The sequence below is a fragment of the Canis lupus genome, chromosome 33, assembly GCF_003254725.2.
Source record: "Canis lupus dingo isolate Sandy chromosome 33, ASM325472v2, whole genome shotgun sequence".
NCBI classification, from domain to species: domain Eukaryota; kingdom Metazoa; phylum Chordata; class Mammalia; order Carnivora; family Canidae; genus Canis; species Canis lupus.
Genome location: NC_064275.1, coordinates 3,464,889 through 3,492,700, shown reverse-complemented (window position 1 = coordinate 3,492,700; position 27,812 = coordinate 3,464,889). Strand labels below are relative to the sequence as shown.

The window sequence follows — 27,812 nt, the reverse complement described above, 5'->3', positions numbered from 1 at the left end:
TAAGAAAAATACCTATAGTGAGTCTGCACTTTCTAATTTCAACTTTTTGTCTACTAATGTGTGCACCTCCTAAAGTAGTTGCAAGGTATTTTTCATATACTTAGCTGAATGTAGATATACAAGTGTTTAAGGATATTTTCTTTATGAAAGAATCCATGTAATTAGACTCATTTTGTGTCATAATCTGTGTTCTTAATAAAATGCTCTATAGCTACTATAAAAGCTTTCTCTCTCAAATATAAAATTAATTAAGTCTTATTTTTTTGAGAAAGGGAGGATATGTGGATGGCAAGTACAAAGTTAAGTGAATAATGTCTACACTCTACTGTAGATTAAAGCATTGCTTATCTACTAAATTGAGTGTTTTGGTTTGTATCATTTAATTTTTAGAATTATTGTATATAATATAGCAAATATGTATTGACAGCCTGGTATGTTATTAATCAAATCTAATGTACATGTACATATATGGGAAAATAGGGTAATCAAAAATATGTTTTATACTTTTTTATGTTTTATGCTTTTGTTTGAGTGGTTAGTTGGTTGAGAAGTGGAGATTATTGTGAGGAAGACTGAGAGAACATCAAGAAAGGTGAGTGAGTATGGGGAGGCACTGCACAAGAGTAAACTTTCATGGTTTGAGCGTGTAAAATTTATGCACCTATTAGGAATTTAAGTTACAGAAATATTGACTAGATGTAGAAAGTAAAGTCAAGGCTGAGGAATCCATCTAAGTAAAATTTGCATTTGTAAGATTGTATATAGCATTTTAAATCCAGGAAATTAGGTGAGATTTCTTAAACATAATTTATAGATAGGGAATATAAAGAGGTCTCAGACAACACATTCAGAAGTTCCAGAGGAGACATGAAGAAAAGATAATGACAGCCCAGTCATGTTGGAGTATAAGATGTTCCAAAGGAAAGGGGAACTGAATAAAGATGTTATGATCCCCTCTTGTCAAATTTTGAGGAAATCAAAAGTCTGATAAGAACAGAGCAATGGCATTTGCATTTTGCAGAATGAAGGTCATGTGTACCTTCTACAATGGGAGATTCATCATAATGGAAAGAAAAAGCTCAAAATATTTTGAGGATATGATATATACACATATATATACACACACATTATCTCTCTATATAGAGATACATATATGTGTGTATATATATATATCTATATATATACACATTATCTCTCTATATAGAGATACCTCTATATATCTCATATATATATATATATATATATATATATATATATATATAAAATGATGACAAAAGAAAAGTTTCTTTAGAAGATAGGAAGTGAAATAGAGCAAAAAATAGATCAGTGTTCCAGGAGATTTAGGACAATAGCATTTTTTTTTTTTTCGGAAATTCTCCCAAACCAAGCATGTGTTAACATTTATCTCCAGGTTTTCCAATTTCTCTTATTTTGAGGAAGTGGTGTTCTATAATTCCCTCCTGTTGTCATTGCTCAACATTCCTTTTAATCCAGCAATTCAGTTGTTTGAGGAAAAAAGTTGTTTAGGTCATCTAATCTGGTCTATAGTCTGTTTCCTTGTGTAAAGTTTTATTGGAACACAGCTCACCATTTCTTTAAGTAATCTCTATACTTGCTTTCATTCTATAGCAGTAGAGTTGAGAAGTTATAACAGAGACCTTAAACCTACAAAACCTAAAATATTTTCCAGATATATTTTTACAGGAAACGATTGCCAGCCCCTGATCAACTTATCCAATTGCTGTAAATTAAGTCCTTCTTTACTTCATCTTTATTTGTCAATATTTCAAATGTCATCCAGAAGACTCATCACGGAGAATTCTATTAAGTTCCAATGTATTGAAACACTTTTTAAATAAATCTGATGGTGGATTTATATTCATTTATACCATTGTATTAAATCTGGTTGCAAGGCCACAAAATTAAAATACTAGTTATGTTGATGAAAGTAAAAAAACAAAAATGAAGTTAAAAATCATTGCCGTTTTTAATGAAACTATGTTATCAAAGATTTAAATCTAAATATAAGATTATTGAAGATAACTTTTTTCTTCATCTGAATTTCAGAATATAATAATTGCTAGCAGATTCTGAAATTATATGGAATGGAAAGACCTTCAAATTAAGCACTTTATATTCTGCTGCTTAAATCATTACTTACCTGATGGTTATCGAATTTTGATCTGCACTACAAGTCACAAGAAGTAGTGTCTGAGTTAAGAAATACACACATACAAACACACACACACATGCACACACACCCCTATTCTGTGCCTTTGAGAAACAGGAACAAAGAAGCTTAGAGCAATAAACAAAAGATCCTGTGGTCAGTTTGTTCCTTTTGAATTTATGAGTTTTTAATATCTCAAAGCATTTCCCTGGAGAACTAGAAATATAAAATCAAAAGTGCTATGGAAAGAAGATAAAAGGAAATTTATTAACTGCCGAACAAGAGTGTAAATAGGTTTAAGCAGGCAGTCACTAGACTTTCTATTACTAAAACTATTTCTTTAACATTCTAGAAATTTCTATTCCTCTTGTACATATTACTTTTGAAACAATGCTGTGAAAAGAAAAAAAAACAGAAAATGTTAATTTTAAAAAATCGAAAAGATAAAAATTAGTTGAATTCCTAAAAAGAAATTAAATATAACTATTGATATAACTGACATTATTAGAAAGATTTTTTATTAGAAAGATTATAAAAAAAAATACTGCCTGTAATTATCCAGGACACATCTTTTAAAATTTAGAGAAAATACATTTTTATAAGCAAAATGTAAGTTACCAAAATCAATCCACAAAGAGGCAGAAACTTTAACATCCAAATAATGCAACAGAGAAAATAATGCAACAGACTGGAAAGACTTACTGAAACAAAGACACCAGAACTACATGCTTTACAACTGAGAAAAGATGTCTTTCCCAAAATTATTTAAATGATTTCAGAGCATATGAAAATGAAAACTTCCCTCTATTATTTTTACACCTTAGAATAATATTATTTCTAAAACTTTTAAAAAGTCATATATGTGACTACCATGTATGTATGTTTGTGTGTGTGTGTGTGAGTATTCAACTCCTTTCTTCCTAAAAACTTATTTCAGTTACTTTTTGTAACACTTATTTTGTAAGGCTCCTTTTAGTAATTTAGAATAAAACTCATTAATAGATAAACTATGCCTATGTATACCAAAAATCAATATAATGTTTTAATTACAATATAAGGAATAAAGGTAATTAATAAATAATATATACATAATTAGCAAAAATTTATTAGAAAGCAACGTTTGATGTATATGGTCAGATGTTTATGTGCCTACAGACTATTTACTCAAACATTCCTATTGGTGTTAGTAAAGGGATTTTAGGAAACGATTGCCAATTTTTAGTTTTAACTAAAAAATTTAATCTTTTCTCAATTCTTTGAAAAATTGATTTATTTAATACCTCCTCCACCTCCGAACAACTAAAATAGAAGATATGCATTTTATAAATGAGGTGTAAAATGTAGGTTGAATCATTTCAACAGCTATTCTAATAAAATTTCTAAATTAAACTAAAACAGAACAGTTTACCAAATGATAAAGACTATTCGCAATATCAGCAGAAAGAAATACAACAGTGAAATTCTGAAGTCATTTTCAAGATTATGTGGAATAAACATTGACATGTACTCTTACCTTGTTTTTAATACTGAAATGAATTTCTGAGAATTTAGTAAAATTATACAATAACAAATAAAAATATCTTTACATGCTGAGATACAGAAATTTTAAGAGATTTTTAAAAACTTACTAGAATCAATAAAGTAATTTGATAAAGTGGATGAATGCAAGACAAAGACACACAAATCAATATTTTATTCCTGTTCTGGTAATCATCAACTTGAAACAGAAGTGGAAAATAAACTCCATTCCAAATAGTCATAAAAACTATCAATTTGACAATAAAAGTACATAGCATTAGTAATCATCAGACATAAATTTTATTGACACATGTAAGCCAAAGGATAAGCAAATGGAAGACTAGTAATAATGGAATTTTGGTAATTTGGGGGTTAAGTGTAATTCTACTCTTCCAGCGGCAATAATAAAATGAACATACACAAGATACAAAGCTAAATTTGAGTAGAAAAATGTGAAACATTAAGGAGAAGAAATGTGTGGGGAATATCAGAAAGGGAGACAGAACGTAAAGACTGCTAACTCTGGGAAACGAACTAGGGGTGGTAGAAGGGGAGGAGGGCGGGGGGTGGGAGTGAATGGGTGACGGGCACTGGGTGTTATTCTGTATGTTAGTAAATTGAACACCAATAAAAAATAAATTAAAAAAAAAGTATCAGCAGAAAGTACAAGTATATAGTACAAATATATGATTCAGTTACAAATAATTAAATGGCTTCCTGGAAACTCAAGATGGAATTAGTTTGGATTCATAGACCCCTACTTATTTATCGTCCAGTCAGTATTATGAACACACTTAGGTTCTTAGCCTGATAAACGTGTTTCGTTTTGGAATGATGTTTCATTGCGTAAAATCTATTGCTACCATCTGTTTCTCATGACAGAAAAAAAAAGAAAAAAGAAAAAAGCTGATTGCTTAGTGTCTGTGATGTTATGGAAATGATGCCTGCATTCAGTTCTATAATAGACTAAATGACTTACAAGTTTTCCATCCCTGTCAACATTATACATTCTAAATTATGTTTCTCTGTGCTGCTTGGGATCTTGATATACACACAAGATACCAGGAAAAGAAGTCTAAGTTTTCAAAATTATTGATAGTATTTTTAAAAATAATTTTAAAAACCCAAAAACTTAACATTCCCGACTTGAGAATGATAATTCTGGACAGTTTTTGACTGAAAGAAATCTGAAATCCACACGTTAGGCAGTTAATGACACAAGATTGAGGAGGGAAGAAGCCAGTGCTGGCCATAACCTTGGTGCCACCTCAAATGGTTAAGAACCACACCTTGAAAGACAACAGAGCCAGAGAGGCATGGCCTCAGAGCTGGCTTCAAAGCCATGAGGGGACCTTCAAGAGCTGAGCTCTGCACAAAGGGTACAACTTGTCCTTAATTACCTTTAAGGTCACAACCAAAGCTCATTAGACCCTCATGAATATGAACATACAATACATAAGAAATAAAAACATGAATATGCAACACATAAATAAAAACAATTATACCAAAATGCATCACTGGTAGGCACATATGCAGAGGCCAAAATGTGGTATAACCACCAGCTGTTGGTGGGAAATGTCAATCAAAGCTAGATTTGCATATACACAAACCTGGCAGCTAGAACCGCTCTGGGCCATTGCTCTGCTTTCACCCTTGAAAGTGCAACAGATGGAAGAGTCCAACAAAGATCCTGATTTTGGGTCCCTTTAAGATATATTTGAGAAATTGTTATTGATGGTGTTAGGAAAATTACCAAAGCATCACCAGGAGGATAGGTGGGGGGCGGGTGGATGGCGAGTAACTTCAATACAACCACAGACGAAATAGTAAAGAACTCAATTAAATGAATCTAGCAGCTTAAATTTCATGAGTAGATGAATAAGCACCACAAATGAGGCAGATTTATCCTCTTAATCAGCCGGTTCCAACTTGCAGCATTTGTTGTAGTCTACAAGTGGACTGACAGGCTTATCCAAATCAAATATATGAGACAGAGCAATATCCAACCAATGTTTGTCAGACTGTATTTCTGAAGGGAAGGAAAGAGAAATAAAATTTAGTGAAATCAGTAAGGTTATTTTAGCATATGCTAGAAATCCTGAAGATGGTTCTGTATTTAATAAAAATTGCCTACTTTTATATGGCCAGAGAAAAAGCTATACCTATTGCTGAGTGAATGCACTTCTATTAATAAGTACTTTAGAAAGTGGGCCCATAGTCACATAGCCTATGAAACTTCTAATGAGTTTCTTAGAAAAGATAAGACTACTCCTTCAGAAGCCTGAATTAAAAATGGTTACTCTGATTTTATATTCATTTTCAAATGAATGAATTTGAAAGATAAAACACCAACTATTGGAATATTCTGTTATTACTTCACATCTATAAAATTGTAGATTTGGAAAAGATCCAAGGAAATATTCTTTAAACACTGCCAATAATAAGAATTTAAAACATGTCTCCAGGAGATTAGAGTTGCCTCAGTGCCAGGTGGTAGTGGATGATTTGTCTTTGTGGGAGATCTGGACTTGGCAACTTGAGTGGGAATTTACAAATAACCGAATTCAAACTCCTTTCCTGAATAAAGAAAATACACATTTGCCTTTGTACACACAGACGATTTTAAATAGAATTCTTAGGAGTCATGGAGTGCTGTATATATTTAGGTTTTTTTAAAAGTAAACTTTCTTACTCTACGTCCATTTATTAACCAATTACTTTGAACACCACCTATACACTAAAGCATTCCAATACCAATTTTCCTCTTGAGTCTAGGCTCATATTTAGAATATTAGTGTCTTCATGTCTGAAAGGCATCTCAAATTCATTTCCAACTGTTGCATTGAATGGTATCCATTATGCAATATCTAATCTTCCTTTCTCTTTTATTTATTCACTTTTATTCAATTATCCATTTATTAACTGTCTTATTAACACGGATTATGGGAGAAGCAATATAGGCACTGGGGTTCTAGCACACAAAACCCTTCCCCTCATAAAGCTCACTTCCCAGTATGGTAGACATACCCCAAACTGGGTAAATAACTGAATGTTGGTATAAGAATAATGATATGTGAAATGAAGGGGGGGAAAAAGGACAGGAATTGAGAATGCCATTCAGGGAAATAGCATATCATATTAAGAATAGGGTAGTCAGAGAAAGGCTTAGCTAGATCATTAAAATCGGAGCCAAGACTTGAGAAATATGGGCTGCAAACCACAGGCTCTCTGAGGGCAAAAAAACCTCAAGTAGAAGGATTAGCCAACACAAACACCTTCCACTATAGATACTGTTGAAGTCCCGCTGAAAAAATTTTGAGGAAGACCGAGTGCTGAGAGCAGAATGATTGAGCTGGAGGGTAGTAAGAGAGAGCTAGTGGAGTGACATAATCTGAATTGCACCTTTAAAAGATTACACAGTCCGGCTGCTATATTGATAATAAACCTGTTAATACAGAAGTTAGAATAGACCAGTTAGAATTCTACTGTGAAATCCAGGTGGAGTTTTGGCTAGGGCATTAGCCTTGGAAGCCATAGGAAGTGGTAGCAATATGGATACGTACTGAGGTCAAGCCAACAAGAGGTACAAGTAGGTAGCATGCGAGAAGAAAAATCCAGTCATATTTCCCCGTTGTTTAATTTTAGCAAGAAGAATAAGGGTGTTCCCAATTGACAAGACATACAACACTATGGTTGGAGATGTTTGGGAGGAAAGATTACAGATTCTTTTCTGGGTATATTAAGTGATGTATATTAATCAAATATTAAATATTAAATATTTATTTTACAAATATATGTGCAAAGGTAATAAATATTTACTGTACTTAAGTATAAATGTCAAAAAGGCAGATGGATCTAATGTATGGTGTTAACAAGAAAAAGTCTTTATTAGCAGAACCATAATTTCATTTGTGGCAGTAATGTACCTTGCTAAAAATCAAGAGTTTCCAGGTTCTGAGAATCTATGATTGTTCTTGAGATTAGATTCTGGTCAGTAGTATACAGCAGATAGTCAGGTATGGTTTCCAAATGTCCTTAAAAATGAAGATTTACTTATTTATATAAAGATCTTTTTTTCTCCTCTCCACGTTTCTCTTCTGACTGCCTGAAATACAAACATTATGGCAATAACCATAATGGCTATTTTCAGCTACGAGGATGCCACCTTGAGTGTGGAAGGCCACACACAAAATGGTGCAGCGACACGTCCAGAGGAAGTTGGACCGTGGATATCATGAAAGTGCCAGGCTAGCCCTGTCTCCTGACTTCATTTTACTGAAGGAAAAGAAACCCCTGTCCTAATTAAATAACTGGTTTTGGCTTTCTCTGATTAGCAGCTGAACAACAGCAAAAGCTCACATAATGCACCCAAGTTAATCTATTCGATTCTAATCAATGCCTCTATAATCTTTGTTTCATTCTACATTCTATTTAATAGTAACAAGTTAAGCAACTTGCTGCTTTTTGGGTTTTCCTATCACTCCTAAATCAAATCAATAGCAAGGATCTGTGGTTCTTAAAAAAAAAAAGGATCTGTGGTTCTGTTAATTTTACAACTAAATTCTTCTAAAATGTAAAAACACAAATAAAATGTTAAAGTGACTCTTAAGTCTTATAAACAGAATTCTTGAATTCTATAATAAGACCAATCTATCAAATTTTTTTCAGCCTCAATAACCAACCATTGTTAGAAAAATTTAGAAGTTACATTTAATTTATTTCCATGCATTTTATCTTGTCAGTCACATAGTCCTGTTATATCTATCTCCAAAATAGATTCCACTTTCTTTTTCATGATCTTCAGTTTTATGTATGGCACTTACAGAGTACTATGTGAGTTTTTCTTACTTATTTGTTTACATATTTGTTTTCCCAAATAATATGTCTTCTGAAATTAAGGGCTTATGACTTATTGATATCTGTATCCTGTATTTCCAGGGTCTAAAAATTAGTTAAGTGTTCAAAATAATTTACAGAAAATAAACATATAAGTCCACATATGTTAATGTATATATGTGTGTATAATGTACATTCATTTATACACTAGGAAGAGAGGGGGGAAAAATAGAAAATGTGAGTTTTATACCTGAATGTGACTCAGTTATAAACCTAGGATTACTACAATTACTAAAATTAGATTAAATTTTGTTTGTTTTTCTGAAAGTGACTCATTTAAATACTCAACTAAGAAGAATAGGAGTTCAAGATAGAAAACAACTTGTGACTTGAAAATTGACACATGTAATGTGATTCCGAGTAATTTTGTTCAAGTGTGTTATCTCAGAAATATATTCAATATCTAGAAGACTTGGACTTTTAAGATAAGACATCAGGATTTTTTTTAAAAGACTAGGTAGAAAAAAATAGTAAAGACTAGGTAGTGATCCAAAATACAACAGATAATATTTACAGTACTTGATATTAACTGCAGGGGAGGTTAAAAAAATCCATATACATGCTCATAAATATGTTGTCAGGGATATTAAACAAGCATATGGTATTTCTACAACAAAGTGTAAATAAATATTTTCTATGTCCAAAGAAAAAGTTAATTAAAAATCCATTACCTGCTATTTCCCAATCTAAAACATTCACACTTATAACGTGCTGCTTGAATTGAAGATTGACTACTTGATAAAAATAAAACCAAATCTCTTCAAACTATCAGTTTGATTTAAAGATTCAGAGTCCTTAATAGTGTCAGCTTCACTCTTCTATCTTTACCAGTGATCCAAAGTTGTGAGTTAAGATTCTCTATATGCCAAATCTATATCATAAGTAAAAATAGAAACCTGAATGTGGAACTTACCCTACAGCTTAAGTTAATGTAAATTTGAATATTGATAGTTGATAAAACATGATGAACATTTTTTTGCTTCATTAATATTACATAATAATGATTACTAATGTTCAATATATATTATATTTCCATTAAAAATATTTGATGAAAACATAAAGAACAAATGGAGTACAAAATCTACTATACTTACAGTGTATTATGTGAAAAATGTATATAAGGGAATATCTAGACCTGTTGCAAAGAAAATATTAATGTATTAAAATAGATTCTTGAAATTGTATGCTGCCAAAATTGTAAATCCTATTTAAGTTTTTTCTTTTGAAGTTATATACAGTTATTAAATTATTAGTTTAATTTAATGAGTTTAATCCTGAATCCGGGTGCTTAATCATGCTGTATAAAATTCATTATGCCTTACCTTTGCTTAATTTATAGCAGAGATTAATGAAAATGTCACAGTTAAAAATATTTCAGTGACGCATTTATAGAAATGATTCTGCATTTTGGTATGGTTTCTTATTTACTCACCAATCTATTCCAGACAAAATTAAAAACTCTAGTTGAGAGAATTATATACACATTTGTTATATAGGGATAATTCAATATTAAGAAGGTTTGTTTATGCTGCTGATTTTGCTGGTGCCACTCTGCCACTGAATATAGAATCCCTTTTTGATATCATAGACAGATATACTTCTAGTGTCTGAAAATATGTAGGGAACTCAATTGCCCTCCTTTTGGGGGAATTTTTTTCTGTATTTTAACTGTGTTGATTACCAAAAAAGAGCCACCATTAATTTTCAACCATTTGTCTTATCGTAGATATTCCAAAAATTTTTAAAGACCTTATTTTTTTTTTAGAACAGTTTTAGGTTCAGAGAAAAAGAAGGTACAGATATTTCCCATATGTTCCCTGCCCCTGCACATGCATAGCTTCACCATTATTAACATTACTCATCAGAGTGGTACATTTGTTATAGTTAATGAACCTATATTAACAATTACCCAAAGTCCATAATTTAACTTAGGGTTCACTCTTGATAATGTACATTCTATGGGATGGAACAAGTGTATAATGACATATATCCATCATTATAAAATCATATAGAGTATAATAACATCCTCTGTGTTCTGCCTTTTTATCCCTCCCTTCCCCTCAACCCCTGGCAAGAAACACAATTGCTAAACATATGGTGAGAATAGGTTTAGTTTTGTAAAAAAAAAAACCCGCTAACCTCTCTTTCAAAGTAGCTGGACCATTTTGCATTCTCACCAGGGATGAAGGACAATACCTGTTGCTCTACATCCCCACCAATTTGGTGTTGTTAATGTTCCAGATTTAAGAGGAAAAAATATAATCTCACATTGCTCTTAGGAGGTAGGTCAGAAATTGCAGTGTCACTTATGCCATATTTTACAGTCAAGATAAGTCACTAGGACAGGCTGAACTGACATCTAGAAGTGTGGAATGGCAGGTGTTTAAGAGAAGAAAAGGAATTTATAATTACCATCTTTTATTCTATTAGCCACTATCTATTTTACACATTAGATTTTAGTAAATCAAGCATGACTTGGTACTTTTGATAATAAGTAAATATTTCATTAACCAAAAATGTCAAGAAGGAAAAGAAAATGGAACATAGAATGGAACATAGAATAGGTGATCCAAATAAAATAAATGGTAAATTGATAGATATAAATCTCATTTGTATTTGTCATTATTTTAGAAGTAAATTAACATAATTATCAGATTCATTTAAAAGAAACATATGCTGCTTATAATATACATACCTTAAATGTAGAGATAAAGAATGGGTGGACATAAAGGAAAGACTATCCACTGGAAGAAAGACAGTCTCTTCAATAAATGGTGCTGGGAAAATTGGACATCCACATGCAGAAGAATGAAACTAGACCACTCTCTTGCACCAGACACAAAGATAAGCTCAAAATGGGTGAAAGATCTAAATGTGAGACAAGATTCCATCAAAATCCTAGAGAAGAACACAGGCAACACCCTTTTTGAACTCGGCCACAGTAACTTCTTGCAAGATACATCCACGAAGGCAAAAGAAACAAAAGCAAAAATGAACTATTGGGACTTCATCAAGATAAGAAGCTTTTGCACAGCAAAGGATACAGTCAACAAAACTCAAAGACAACCTACAGAATGGGAGAAGATATTTGCAAATGACCTATCAGATAAAGGGCTAGTTTCCAAGATCTATAAAGAACTTATTAAACTCAACACCAAAGAAACAAACAATCCAATCATGAAATGGGCAAAAGACATGAACAGAAATCTCACAGAGGAAGACATAGACATGGCCAACATGCATATGAGAAAATGCTCCGCATCACTTGCCATCAGAGAAATACAAATCAAAACCACAATGAGATCCCACCTCACACCACTGAGAATGGGGAAAATTAACAAGGCAGGAAACAACAAATGTTGGAGAGGATGTAGAGAAAAGGGAACCCTCTTACACTGTTGGTGGGAATGTGACCTGGTGCAGCCACTCTGGAAAACTGTGTGGAGGTTCCTCAAAGAGTTAAAAATAGACCTGCTATTTTTAGATAGAGGAGGGCAGGGGGTGGGAGTGAATGGGAGACGGGCACTGGGGGTTATTCTGTATGTTGGTAAATTGAACACCAATAAAAAATAAATTAAAAAAAAAAGAAAATGGCACCCCCCCCAAAAAAAAAGACATAAAGGACAGAGAAGTGTATTTCATTAAATCACTATCTGCAGGAAAATTGAAAAAGACTTTAGGAAATAATACATTTCTAGAAATAGAGACCTGCTGGCATAGCAGAAGTAGAGAAAGCAACTTGAGGGCAAAAGAATCAATCAACGTGGAATATATTTTAAAATTTGCACACAACTTATCACAATCTTAAAAATATTTAAGCAAAAAAAAAAAAATCAATAAAAATAAAAGCAGAAGGGATGCCTGGGTGGCTCAGTGTTTGCGCATCTGCCTTTGGATCAGGGCGTGATCCCGGAGTCCAGGGATTGAGTCCCACATCGGGCTTCCTGCATGGAGCCTACTTCTCCCTCTGCCTGTTTCTACCTCTCTTTCTCTCTGTGTCTCTCATGAATAAATAAATAAATAAATACATAAATAAACAAATAAATAAATAAATAAATAAAATCTTAAAAGCAGAAAAAGAACAAAATCCAAATTACACCTAGAGCACTAGAATATAAAAAAGTCATCAGTTATAGACGTTCTGAATAATACAAACTATTTGACATATGTAAAACAGTGCAACTGACAATGACAAAATATATGCTCTTTTCATGTTCATAAGATCACATAGTAGATGATAAGGCTCAACAAATTGAAACTTCATGACAAAATGTTCAATAGCAATACAGAAATTAATCCAGATCTTTATTACATGATAAATGGATAATCACCAAATGTTTGAAAATTAAATACAGTTTTAAATAACACAAAGTCTAAGTAGAAAACCGAATGGCAATTATAAACTACTTTGAATTAAGTAATAAAAATTAAAATTTGTTATAAACTGATAAATGTTTAGATACACAAGGTAGAAAAATATGCCTTGAGAAATGTTCTAGGTGCCCAGCTCAAGAAGTTAAAAAATAAAAACTGGGGATTATACCCACTGAACTTAGAGGAAGGAAATAATAAAATAGAAGACAAACATATCATGAAGTCATAATATTGTCAGATTTGATTCCTTGAAAATACTAAAATATTTTTAACAGAATGATCAGAAGAAAAAGTGAAAGAAAGAAAATAGTAATATAAAATATTAAAGGAAATATCACCAAAATATAACAAATGTGTACTAAATACAACAGTATGTTTGAAACAATTTTTAAAATAATTTGAAAATTTAGAAGAAATGGATACATTTCTAAAAATGCATAGTTTTTAAAAACTGAAAGAAGTAATAGAAAATTTGAGTTTTCAATACTAATTTTAAGAAGATAGATCTGCAATTAAAAGCCTTTCCCCAAATAAATCTCCAGGCCCAAATGTCTACCTCAATGATTTAATATACATCTTAAATAGTCTCTTAGAAAATAGGTAGAAGAATTGTTGAGGGCTTCCATGAAGCCAGACACTTTTATTTCCCAAACCTGACAAATACATTAAAAGAATAGAAAAGTAGCATCTGAGAGCCAGGAGCTGGCCTGGAGCTAGCCTTGTACTTTGTATAAGACTTTGGTGTTGCTAAGAACTTGTAGGGCCCTCACAGCTCTACCCTCATGCTCTACTTCATAAATAATTTAACATCAACATCAGAGGAGACCCCTCCGGGAACTCAGTGGATCAAGACAAAACAAGACCACTCCCTATTCACATATAAATTTAGAAAAAAAAAAAGAAATTGTCCAAGCTACAAAAATAGCCAAATAGCCCCATTTCTGCCTAATCTAAATGACTGCTGCTTCCTTAGCAAGAACAACTTTAGCCTCACATTGTTCTTCCTATCTTCTAGATAAGAAATATTAAGATACCAATTATAGCATTATCTCCATTTCCTGATAATATCCAATCCAGGGCAGATCCCCACTTTCTGAAATCCTCAGAAAAACCCCCCAACATCAAACAATTCCTATGTAAGTGAAGACTGTTACTGGGAAGCGGCTTGCTTCCCCTGGTGTGCATTCACCCTCAGAGTAACAAGTCAACCAACACGGCTGTACTCAAATACAGATCTGTTCCTCATAATCCATTTTTTTAAAGGACATTGATATAACTTATATATTGAGCCTAGAATTTTGTAAAATGCAGTGAGAGGTGTGAGATGAGATTAGGGGTTGGGAGAAAGGAGAATGCCAGCCATCGGAGGAGGCTCTGAAGGATTTTAAGGAAGACGGTGTAATGATTGCTCCTGACCTTTTATAATCTTATAAACCCCCCTCCAACTCAGACATTTCACATTGTTCTCGTTCAAGAATGGAGCAAAATCCATTTCTTACTGATTTGATCTGACTCCAGCTTTAATTTTTGTCTATGAGATCAGATTGTCAGGCTTCCCAGAGTCATGGAATGGGTAGGGTGTTTAGGTTCAGCATTTTTAGAACAATCTACTTTTGGGATATTTTATCTACAGTCCCATTCATTCCAAACCAGCTGATGCTGAAAATTACTTGATAGCAAAAAAGGAGTCATTCTGCCTAAAATCTGAAAGAAACTTTATTTTGTGGTAACGAAACACAAGCCATCGCTCTTATCTAATCCCTTCTCACCCTTCCCCTAATTGGCTTTTTTGCTGATCAACTGTGTCAATTGTGGCCCTCTGGGCCCTGGCCTTGCTCCTGCTGTTCCCCTCGTTCAGAACCCCCTCTGGGGGAGGCATTCTCTTTCCCACCCCCTCCATTCCGGTCAGGCTTCTGCTCAAAAGGGAGCTGTTCTGACAACCTCACCTGCAGTGTCACCTATGGCCTCAGGTCACCCTCTGGCTCAGGGGCACACGTTACACTACAGCATAAAAGCTTAGTACGGGTTTGGAGATATATAAATTAGTTAACAAGAAAAGCTGGAAATCTGTTTACAGACAAAAGCTGGTATCATTCCATTGTTTTCTGCTAATTCTGAATACAGCGTGTTTTTCCTTTTTTTAAGTTTGAGGTTAAGTGAAATAAAAACAAAATAAATGACTTAAATATGAAACCAGCTTCCTTTACTACTCATTTTCTCATCTTTGCTTCCTACGGAGCACGGTACCTAGCTCTTAATTAATAGGTACCCCCTAACCTGAGAAGAAAAGACCTTAAAAAACTTCAATTATTTTTTTTTCCCTTATCAATCTTCAGAGTTTTACTGATCCCTGGAGGCGGAGCTGCTATTGGAATGCAGGTTCATTTCAGCGCAGTAAATGATCTTGAACATTCATTATAGTTTCTATTTACAGAAACTTTAACTCTTTTATAAGTTAATGAACAAAATAGCAACTTGCCATCTTATACTATATCACAAGATAAATTGAAGGAGATGTGCTGTTTTCACCTTCCTGAGGAAATTCCAATGTGATAGATGGAATGTCAGAGCATTATAATAAATGCAAGGGCTTCTAGCCTATTAATCCTACTTGATATGTGATGGAGCAAATTAAGAAAGATTATTTCTGCACTGCATCTACTTTTACATTTTCTTTAGCATCCTTGCCAGTTCAAAACAGTAGCCTCATAGTTTATCATCCCCGGTTTATCTATCCAGCAGATTGATGCATAGGAATGAGAGGTAGGGAGGTAGCACTATTTAAATCAATTCACTGTCCCATATTAACGTTTAGAGAATAAACTATATTTAACATATAGAATATATCTATGTCATAAATATGTGTTTCTATGTTATATATGTATATATATATATATTGCTATGTCAAAATTGTTTTATTACACAGAAAGAGGGAGCTTGACTTAAGGACTGCTTGGAGAAATTGAAGAATATAATATTTTAAAATCTTAGCTACGACTACCTTTGGTATTATTTATAAATGATCAAATATACCATGCCATTAAAAGTTACCCTGAGTTTTCTCCAAAGCAGAATGCCCCCTTCAATATATTAAATATAATGCTACCATAAACATACTTGGGGGGCACCTGGGTAGCTCAGTCAGTTGAGTCTGATCTTGGTTTTGGCTCAGGTCATGATCTTGAGGTCATGAGATCAAGCCCTGCATTGGGCTCTGTGCCGAGTGTGGAGCCTCCTTGAGATTCTCTCTCTCCCTCTCCCACTGCCCCTCCCCTGCTCACTTGCTCATGCTCTGTCTCAAATAAATAAACATGTAATAAGGAATGTAGTGTATGTAATTTGGTATTTAAGCTGAATATTTGAGATTATTTTGATGCTCAACTTTAATTTAAAGAAGAAAGTACATGATGACTATGGGAAGTCTTTTTTTCTAAAATATTAAGATGGACACCTGGGTGGCTCAGTGGTTGGGCGTCTGCCTTTGGCCCAGGGCATGATCCTTAGTCACTGGAGTCTTGCATCGGGCTCCCTGCATGGACCCTGTTTCTCCCTCTGCCTGTGTCTCTGCCTCTCTCTCTCTCTCTCTCTCTCTCTGTCTCTCACTAATAAATAAATAAAATCTTTTAAAAATAAAAAATAAAAAATAAAATAAAATATTAAGAAAATTCTCAAAAGAATAATGAAGAAGATGGTTTTAAATTAAAACATATTAGCTGTTGCTTCTAACGCAGTGAAATTTTGTTTTTAAATCTTTCCTAAAGACTAGGGCAGATCTAGTAATTTACAAATTCAATATATAATACCCCAAGGAATAATAATCATTTTCTGATGTGTAGATGTATTTTCTGAGTGACTTCTCTATCCCTAATCCAAACATGACTCAATCTGAATTTCCATTATGAAATTATTTCAGAAGTGAAATTATGTTTATTTAATTTGTCACTCAATATTAACTGCTGGATAGTTGAAATCTTACGATTGTAGAGGTTGTGGTTGTATTGCCTTGCACTGTAAATTCTTATTTCTTTCATCTTTGTCTTTGCCTTTTGATGGGATTTTGTGCTTTTATAATATCCTAGGACACATTTTTTTTTGTACTCAATCTGAAGTCCTGCAGACAAATATACTCTCATTGTTATATAGTAAGAGGTAACCCCTGAGATTTAAACTTTTAAAATCCGTGCACCAACGTGGTTAGCCATCCAATTGACTGAATGAAAGAAATTTTAAAAAATTATATTTAAAAAAATTGAAAAAAGAAAGAAATTTTAAAGTCTTGGATTCCCAAAACTCTAATCCAAGTGACCTAATTTTAATATGAAAAATGTACAGAGTATGGTAATAGTGTCACATGAGGAAATTTATCCTATTAAACCCTGATTCAAAAATTATATGTGATTAAAAGAGATTATCTGGATGAATCAGAATATGGAAGGCTTGGCTCAAAAATGAACAATTTGTTCATTAAAATTCAGGATAAAGAGACACTGTGTTTTCAGGAAAAAGGATAAAACTTCTTTTACAAGATTCATAATTGCCTGATTGTAATATTTCTTTAAAATAGTCATTTCCAGGCAGTCTGGGTGGCTCAGCAGTTTAGCACCTGCCTTCAGTTCAGGGCGTGATCCTGGAGACCCAGGATCGGGTCCCAGGACAGGCTCCCTGCATGGAGCTGGCTTCTCCCTCTGCCTGTGTCTCTGACTCTCTCTCTCTGTCTCTCATGAATAAATAAATAAAATCTTTAAAAAATAAATAAAATAAAATAAAATAGTCATTTCCTTTTGCTGTAGATTGATGCTTTATAAGGAATCCTACTTAAAAAAAAAAAAGGAATCCTACTAATTATTATTTGGTTCTCCATATGTAGTGATACTAGAAAGAGCTTCCAATTTATTTATTTATTTATTTATTTATTTATTTATTTATTTATTTTTAATTTATTTTTTATTGGTGTTCAATTTACTAACATACAGAATAACCCCCAGTGCCCGTCACCCATTCACTCCCACTCCCCGCCCTCCTCCCCTTCTACCACCCCTAGTTCGTTTCCCAGAGTTAGAAAGATGAATGGATAAAGAAGATGTGGTTTATGAGCTTCCAATTTAGATAATAGAAGCATTGCAATTCGTGGAAAAGTTTATTTTTACTTCTAAATGAATGAAATACCAATTATAGTTATGTACTTTATTCTCTTAGTGTGTTCTAGTGCTACGTTTCCTCCCAAGATATAATCATTTCTAGATTATAGAAATACTACTATTTGTACATGTACACATGTACAAAGACTGTGTCATATGTGGAAGGAGCTCTGTGGTCCTCCTTGCAATATGTTTAAACTTACTGCTGTGCCTTTTCAAATTTTGAGGTGATGACCTAGATCCAGGACTGGTTCATGGAACTTGATCCCAGCAATGTAAGAAACTTCACTGTAAGGGATGCGTCCAAAAAAGAGGCAGGAGGAAAATCAACTTTTAGTGAAATATGTATGTTATACACTAACAGATCATTTGAAAACAGTGAACACTTAGAGTGACCTTGGTGGATGGAAAGAATAAATACAATTTCATAGAACAGTGCAAACCCTCACCCTTCAATGCTAGTCCAACACCTATTGTAATAAATAACTCTCAGGCCCATAATATAGTTTCTGTGAATTGCTTATGTTGATGGTGTGCAGCATGTCATTTACATTCCATGATAAATAATAAAACATCTCTGGTGCCATAGCACTTCCATTATGCTCTCTATTACGGTCTGTGACCAGGTTGAAATTGAATTTCAAATTTAAAATCTACCCTGGCTTATTGCAATTTTACAACTGAAGTTGAATTATTTAAACTTTTTTCATGGCACTTTTAGACACCACAGACCAGAGCATAATTGCTAACTAATTAGATAATATGTCTGAGTAAAAGACACAAATTAAAACAGATGGAAAGTTATAATACTGCTCTGATAAAGAACTGATGGATTAATGTGTTCTTCACCTATAGTATATTCAATATTCTTTCAAATTATCAGTAAAATTGGTTTAAACATTATATTCAATACCACATTAAATTTTGTTCTTTGATGCATAAAAAATCATTTTTTCTTTTGATTTTGAGTAATATTTCACCCTTTATCCAATTAGACCAAAGAATTTATGGGATCCAAATAAACTAGCTGCATATATGAGCAGTAGTATTTCAAGGGGAATATGCCCTCAGTGATTTATCAGAAAACCTTGTTAACTTGTAAGGATGATTCATAAGTTGCTGCACTCAAAAGCAAAGCAGAGTGTGTGAGAAAAGCCAAGTAGAGATGCTGCATTCTGAATTTGTACTGGTTTTAGTAACTATCAACACAATTAATACCCTCACTCCGTGCACTGTGAAGCCTTTGTGAAATATACCACTGCACACCGATATCTAATTTTTAATGACTTAACCACCTAAAATTTGGTGGTCATCGATTGCTCTTGATTTATTATTGCTACTGCTATATTATTATGGTTATTATTATTAAGTAAACCCTTTATTATAACCTGGGCATATTGCTGATATCTTTGCTTAGTTAATGCATTTTATTTTCACAGCAACATGATAAGGCAGGTGCTCTTATTATTTGCATCACATCTGTAAGTAACATAAGTTTATGGAAGCTAAGAAAGACACAGAAGCAGGCCACCCCTCACCAATTTTTTCCCTTGACTTGAAGTCATTATTCTCTGATTTCTCATTTTGCATGCAGACAATTCTTACCTTCAAATTCAGATTATAAATGTGCTAAGTCATAAGGTCACATTTTATATATTTTTTTCTCTTTCTCACAGCTCTTATTACAGATAGTGCTTCTAGCTGATTGCTTGATTAGTCATTCTGAAATATTGTTATGGGTTAAGTTGTGTCTCCTGCAAAAGATGTGAAGTCCTAACCCCCAGTAACTGTGAATATGACCTTATTTCAAAATGGGGTCTTTGCAAATGATCAAGTTAAGATGAGGCCATTAGTAGTGCCTCTGATCCAGTATGACTGTATCCTTACAAACCAGGGGAAGATTTCGACACAGAGAAACATGCATACGGGCAGGAACCATGTCAACATGAAGACAGATATCAGAGTGATACATTTACAGGCCGAAGAATGCCAAAAATTTCCAGCATACCACCAGAAGCTAGCAGAGAGGCATGGAACAGATCCTAACATGCCATCAGAAGAAACCAACTGTGTCCGCACCTTGATCTCAGAACTTCTAAGTTTCCAGAACTGTGAGATAATCAATATCCGCTAGACTGCATACTAGTTCTGTGGTACTTTGTTAGAGCCATCCAAGCAAACTAATAACAAACATGCTGCATTCCTTTGCTTAAAACAAGAAGTATATTACATATAAATATGTCTGACGAAAAATAAAATATAAATCACTGTTATATTTTATTTAAAATGGCAAAGACATTTTTAGCCTAAGAATCTAAAAAAATAAAAGCACAGTATATAATAGTGAAAAATACATGTTTTTAAAATTTACTGGCTATTAAATGTAAGATCTAAAAGACTCAGACTGAAATTAAATTCCTTTTTTTTTTTAAGATTTTATTTATTCATGAGAGACACAGAGAGAGAGGCAGAGACATAGGCAGAGGGAGAAGCAGGGTCCCTGCAGGGAGTCCGATGTGGGACTGGATCCAATCCCGGGACTCCGGGATCATGCTCTGGGCTGAAGAGAGGCACCCAACCACTGAGCCACCCAGGCATCCCAACTGAAATTAAATTTTAATTTAGCTCTTGACTTTGGAAATTAAATACAATTATTTATTTGATATAAATGTTTTAATTTACTGAACTTGCAGAGAAGAATTTGTTGTATAGAATTTCCTAACTATAATTTTTCACAATTATATTTGGTCCTTTTCAAGTGTCTATTTTTCAAGCAGATTTTAAAATAATGACCAAACATAATGGTATGGTAGCCCATTTTAAAATTTACTCAATACAAATAAACACATATGCTTCTAGGAAAATTATTTTAGAAATAGAAGAGCAGTTTTAGAAGAAACTGGATTTTCACTTGGAACTATGCAATTTTTTTATTTAGGTCCAGAAAAACGCTTTTTTCTATACCTAAATTGCATTTGGAAAAATTCAGGCTACTTTCCAACAAAACATTAAGAAAGCAATTTCATCCTTGGTCTTGGATGTCTTAAAGCAAACTCCTTTTGCTTATTTTCTATGAGGTATTACTACCAGTTTTTGATCAACTATAAGAATCTGTACGTTAAGAATTATTTCAAGACTTTCCTGAGAATAATGTTTAATAGAAAACCATAATACGAAAGGTACTTAACAAAAGTAACTAATGAAATACATAATTTACTCATTTCCATATTAGAAATGTAATTGTCTAAATTCGCAAAAATAATGTCAACTTCATTTAATTCTAATAGAGAAAAATGAATTTTCCATATCCTTCTTTGACATTAAACCAATTGTTCTATAGAGAATCTCACTTATTTTAATTACAAATGGCCTTTATCTATGTGAAAGAAAACTCATATCTAAACTCATATCTGATGTGTTTTAATTTCATGGAAAATATTTATGAAAATACTGATAATAATTAGACACTCAGAAAGAGACTCCAAACTTTTCTTCCTATCACCCCAATAAATATTTTCAAACTTAATCAAGGTCAACAACAATAGTTCCTTCACCTCTGATCCAAAGCTTCTTAATTGTTAGCTTTCAAGACCTAATTTAAAATAAATTGATGAAATAGAGTTTTAAATGTCTTCTAATTCCTTTTGGCTTTTCATTTTAATAAGCGTTCTAGCTGGTCACTTTACCAACCTGAAAACTTATATTATGTATGTAACTCAATTCACTCTTTGATAATAAGAACGGAGTGGACAGGGGCACCGGGGTAGCTCAGTGGTTGAGCATCTGTCTTTGGCTCAGGTCGTGATCCCGGGGTCTGTGTCTCTACCTCTCTCTCTGTATCTCTCCTGAATAAATAAATAAAATCTTTTAAAAAATGGACAGAAATTATATGAGTATTAATACTTTGCATTGAATATTGTTTAGTATACTTTCAACAATATATTAAAAATATACCATACTTTCCTCTTGTGCGTTTGATCATTTCAACCTCCTTCTGTATTGATATGCAAATTAATAGTAATTTGCACCTAATTACGTCATGAAAATTTATATTTATGATCATGACCCTACATTTCCTACACTTAAAACTAAAATATATATCTTATTTCCATAAGTATTACAATTTTTTTTTCATTTCATTGCATTAAAACCAATTATAGAAGTTAATGAAAACCTTACAAATGTCAGGAGTATGTGGAGGAAATCTGACATGGTCTGATTCGTAAAAACAGCCTTCATGACATTACATGTTCTGTCTCTATTTCCTATCTTCCTGTCTGTCTCTTTCTTTTTAGCCAAGTTGGTAAAATCCCTCTGCCTGTATAAACATCAGTTTTCTTGTTTATGAAGTAGACAGGCTTGATCAAATACTAATGAAAATATCTTCCTATTTATGTTCAGTAATTCTATTTTTGTCTAGGAAAATATGTACTTCATTAGCATTCAAGAAATCAAAGTAAATACTAGACTTAGATAATATAGGATAAATTTATAAAATATTTACCTTTTTAAATTTTTATCAGTCACTACTCTGGGGAAAAAAAATAATGACAGAACACTCTAACTCGATCAATGAAAACAGGTTCGATAGTGTGGTTATTTACATTGTTAAACAGGCTTACAGGCATCAAACAAGGAAAATTAAATAACCCGTAGCTAGTAGAGAGCCGTTACCAGTCCTAGGAATCAGTGTGCAAGAGAGGAGAGCAGCTACTCGAACCCGAAGAAGGTTTGAATGGAAAGGTCCAATCCATAGTGGTCAATATGCTACTGGTCACTATTCAGAAGAGAAGAAACTGGGGAAATGGGTCCCCTCGAGGATATCCAGCCCAGAACTTTCTCCCCTGAGACTGATTGGTCCTGATGCCCCAAGTTCAAATTTTCTTTGGGTTAATATCTTCACAGGGTATATCAATTTTTGCCTGTGGAGAAAAATGGCATGTTGTTCAATCGCACTGCCCTAGGGAGGGCATTAGATTATCATACTATTCATTAAACAGAATTTCAACTATTTCTATTATTTTCAGTCCTACCATCCTCTTCAGAAGTCTCTGATATCTATCAAAGCAGAACTAAGAAAACATATCAATTAATTTATTTTTAGACATGCATATGTTAAAATTCTAATTTGTGTGCAAGGAATATGCATGTTTGCTTTTGTTTAGTACATGGGGGCATATTTTTTAATTCCTCAGGAGACTTCCAAAAATGGTTAGTGTCTTAAGCAAGAGAGCCACAGGGATTATGCTTCATGATTAAGACTACTTAGATGTGGAGCTAGATCATCGGACTGAAAATCCTGGTTCCCTCATTTATCAGTAGCGTAGGTAGGAATAACTGCTTAAAATCTCTGAGCCTCAGTTTTCACATGTGAAAGTAGAACTAATCTGTAATTAACAGAGATATCGCATGTTACATTCAGTACAGTGCCTGGAGCACTGAAGTCACCATTACTGTATTAATAACCGGATTTATTTTGTTTTGCTTTATTTTATATAGGATCATCTGCAGAGAAAAGATCACTGGCCACCAGGAATGAATTTGGGGAAGCTTGTTATAGAGGCGGCATTCTAAAGATGTTCGTATTAGTTCCTTGTTGATGTAACAAATTACCACAAATTTAGTGGCTTAAAGCAACATAAAATCATTATCCTTATAGTTCTGCAGATCAGAAATCTGAAATGCTTTTCACTGTGCTAAAATCAAGGACGTGGCAGAATCCTGGAGATTCAGTCCTTGAAAGAGTTCTTTCCTTTTTTTCCCCAGCTTCCAGAGGCCACCTATACTGTTCTTTGGCACCTCGTCAAAGCTATCAGTGTAGCACCTTTCATTCTCTCTCAGACTTGGACCCTCTACCCCTTTCTTGAATTATAAGGAATTTTGTCCTTATCCTCACGCTACCCACCTAATGCACCATAATCTCCCCTTCTCAACAACCTTAATTTAATCACATCTACAAAATTCCCATTGCCATATAAGATAACCAATTTATAGGTTCTGAGGATTGGGACATGGACACCTTTGGATGACCATTATCCTGCCCATTGTAATTCAGTCAAACACTAATCTATATACTCATGTAAATGCTTCAGATATGGAATTAAGGCTAAATATCAGCTGAACATAAAATATGGATATAATCTTGGATTATCCTGGATATTGCTAGTTAGGCTACTTGATTATTATTTTTCGATTGCTCTTTAAACCATATTAATATATATGTGGGGTTTTGCACAATAGACATCAAATAAGTTCTCTATATTTGCTCATGTCTTCCTAGGACTAATGGGAAATGCGCGCGCACACACACACATATAATTTAATTTTGACAGAGAATTAACAGAACATTTAAGAATAGATCTGTTTCAATTTGGCTAAGTCTTTATTGAAAATAATTCAGAGGAAGTCCCTGTATCAATGAAAGACAATCTTCCTCATAACTGTACAAGTTAGCTGACTACAGAGTTTCTCAAAATCCATGAGTTATGAAGCTGTGTGGAGATAACTGTATTAATTATATCAATAGTTCCCTTGTCCCCTATTGACCACATGTCCCCACCCCAGCAAATTCTTCTCATCGAGAGATGACATGCTTTCAGTATTCCTTAAAGGGAGAATAAACACTTTCGTGGACTAAACACATGTAGATTTGAAATTACATGACTCATAAAGAGTATATTATATCATTTGTTTGCCATAACCATAAGTGAATATAAATGTTTGACAGTAATGCCTCCTTTAGAACATTTACACCCCTTTGGTTAGTTCTGCCTGCGGACAGCTCAGTTCTTCCCGCCCCACCACACCACTTCTCTGGTACAAATGCACAGCCAGTTGCAGCTGGAACAGCAACAATGCAACCTGGCAACAATGCGGCCCCGCATACTAACACAGGCGGTGTCACCACCATGATCATGTCACCCACAGGAACAACCAAGACAGCCAAGACATAGAGTCAGGAAACTCTCCAGAATTCCCAATTTCCTTTAACAAAGTGAAATGATTCTATGTCTGAAACAGAGGGCCAGTGTGCAGATGGTGGTCTATTTGTCGAGAGCTTTTCTGTCCACTTCAGCCAGTGAAGAGAGCTGGTTGTCAGGGGAGGATGAACGTAGGGAGATGGCAGGTGTGGGTGCTCTGGGCTGTGCAGATATTATACCTGCAGATGCTTTAAAATCTAAATTTATTTTTTTTTCTTTTAAAACCTAAATTTAAAAGAGAGTCATCAAGGAAACCAGTCTTCACCACCTTGACTCTGATGACCTCCCAATTCAAAGACAATGTCCTCTCTGCTGAATTTGCCAAAAAAATGGGCAACAGCTGTCTTGGGGTTTTTTTTGTGGTTGTTATCAGGTCTATCACTCTTGCAACATTGTGTTCATTCAAAAGGAAGAGAGAAGATATATATGATAACCATTTTTGCTTAACTAATTTTTATTTCTAGCAGGTAAATGTAGGTACTAGTACTGGGACGATCTCAGCTTCTTGTACTTCGACAGCAAAAGGCCCTCCTATACTCCACATTCGAACTGAAAAGAAAAACTGAAATCTCTGATGAAACTGTTATGTGTATTTATGAATATTAATGAGTAAAAACTGCTTGAATGGTTTACCTAATATATATATATTCATGGTTTATTATATATTTTATGTATATATATATATATATATATATAGTCTCACCAAATTTAGGATTTGTAAATTATAAAGTACCTACTATCTTAAAATCAGAAGACGGGGAAAAACGAATCACTAACTTTACATACAATTTTTATTACATAGCTCTGATGGTAGTATCATTTTCCAGATGCATGTCTCTGTAAAATCTGTTTTTGTTATTTTGATTTTTTAAATAAATTATATTTAAAAATAGTATATTGATTTTGATTATTTTTATTATTTTGATTTATTATTTAAAATATATTTTGATTATTTTTAAAATAATCATTTTGATTATTTTTTAAAATAAATTTCTTTATATTTAAAAGCAATTTTAGAGTCACAGCAAAACTGAACAGAAAGTAGAGAGTTCTCGTATACCTTCTCTCACCAAAATCCCACGTAGGAGTGGGACATTTGTTACAATCAACGAACCGACACTGTCACACCATTACCACCCAAAGTCCATAGTTTATGTTAGGGTGTTGACTTTCTATGGGTTTTGACAAATGTATAATGACATCTATCCCCCAGTACAGCATCATAAAGAATAGTTTCACTGCCCTGAAAATTCTCTGTGTTCTACTTATTCTTCGCTCCTTCTCACCAAAGCCTGGACAACCACTGATCTTTTCACTGTTTCAATAGCTTTACTTTGAAAAGAGTGGAAAGATTAGTGATTATATGGTCGTGATCATCAGTATGTAGCCTTTGAAGATCGGCTTCTTTTGTTTAGTAACAGACCTTTAAGTTTCCTCCACGTTTTTTCCTGGCTTGATGGCTCATTTCTTTTTAGTGGATAGATATACCAGAATACAAGAACTTCTATTAACTTTCAGTGAGATATAGTCTCTTACCTTTATCCATTGTAAAGTCTTCTATGTCTGTCTTTGCTTTGTTATATTCCATTAAGAATACTGATAATAAAATTTTGAGTCAGGTTAGGAGTGTTTGATTTTAGATTTAACGGGTGAGTGAAACCATAATTTAGTAAATGCTTCATGTTTTAAAGCACCTGCTCATTGTCATCAGTAATATACATATATTCCTTGTATAAAGTTTTTTCTTTTAAATGGTTTTTTGAATGATCACGATATGGATTGCTACTCTGAGAGTTCTTGATTAGCCTCCTTTAGAATTGTACCTGCCACATAACAAATGGAATATTTTAAATTAACCTTCTGTTTTCTGTTAAGCCTTAATTCCACTTTTAGCTTCTCCTATATGTACCAAAGTGTCACTAACACTGTTGTGGTTATATTTCCCAGAGATTTCAAGTATTATTTAATACCTCTTTTTGGACAAGATGAGTTATAGACTCTGTGTGTATTGATCATTTGAAGACCTCACTTGAACTTTTAAAGACTCATGAATAACAGTTTTCTTAGCCCTAGTTCATATTCTCTAAATGCTATATACATATATAAAATATATAATAAACACATACTATATATTATATATAGATTATTTGAAAACATAATTTTTGAATCTCAAGAATTTAGTGAATACTAATTCACCTTCCAAACAACCATATGCAGTGATTATGTGTGAATTTTACAGCTAAAACCCAAAGGGTAAATAAAGAATTTAATCATTGTTACATAACCAAGTATTTTCCTTTGTTATGAATGACTGTGGCTGGGTAGTTTTATTACAGGATGTTAAACTTCTTTTTTTTTTTTTTTAAGATTTTATTTATTTATTCATGAGAGACATAGAGAGACAGAGACACAGGCAGACGGAGAAGCAGGCTCCAAGCAGGAAGCCCGACATGGGACTCAATCCCGGGTCTCCAGGATCATGCCCTGAGCCAAAGGCAGGTGCTAAACTGCTGAGCCACCCAGGGATCCCCAGGGTGTTAAACTTCTGATATATCTCACCTGAGAGAAAGAAGAAACTTCCTCCATGAGGATATTAGGAAGCACCCAAAGACAATCATATTTTTCACCCCAGGCTCAGTTATTTGTAACTCATTTACAATTCTGTCTTTGTAAACCTTCAGAAATTGATATATAGCATCTATTTAAGGAGAACTTATTAATGTAAAAGGGACCAAC

The 27,812-nt window shown here is 33.5% G+C and overlaps 1 long non-coding RNA gene across 1 annotated transcript in view; it reads left to right on the top strand.

Annotated features, from left to right (window-relative positions):
• LOC125754272 (uncharacterized) overlaps positions 1-23,807 on the top strand; it is a 71,964-nt gene extending 48,157 nt beyond the window's left edge. Inside the window, exon 3 of the long non-coding RNA XR_007408037.1 lies at positions 23,596-23,807. This is a non-coding gene — a long non-coding RNA (uncharacterized LOC125754272). The remainder of the gene's footprint in view (positions 1-23,595) is intronic.
• Positions 23,808-27,812: the final 4,005 nt, after the last annotated feature.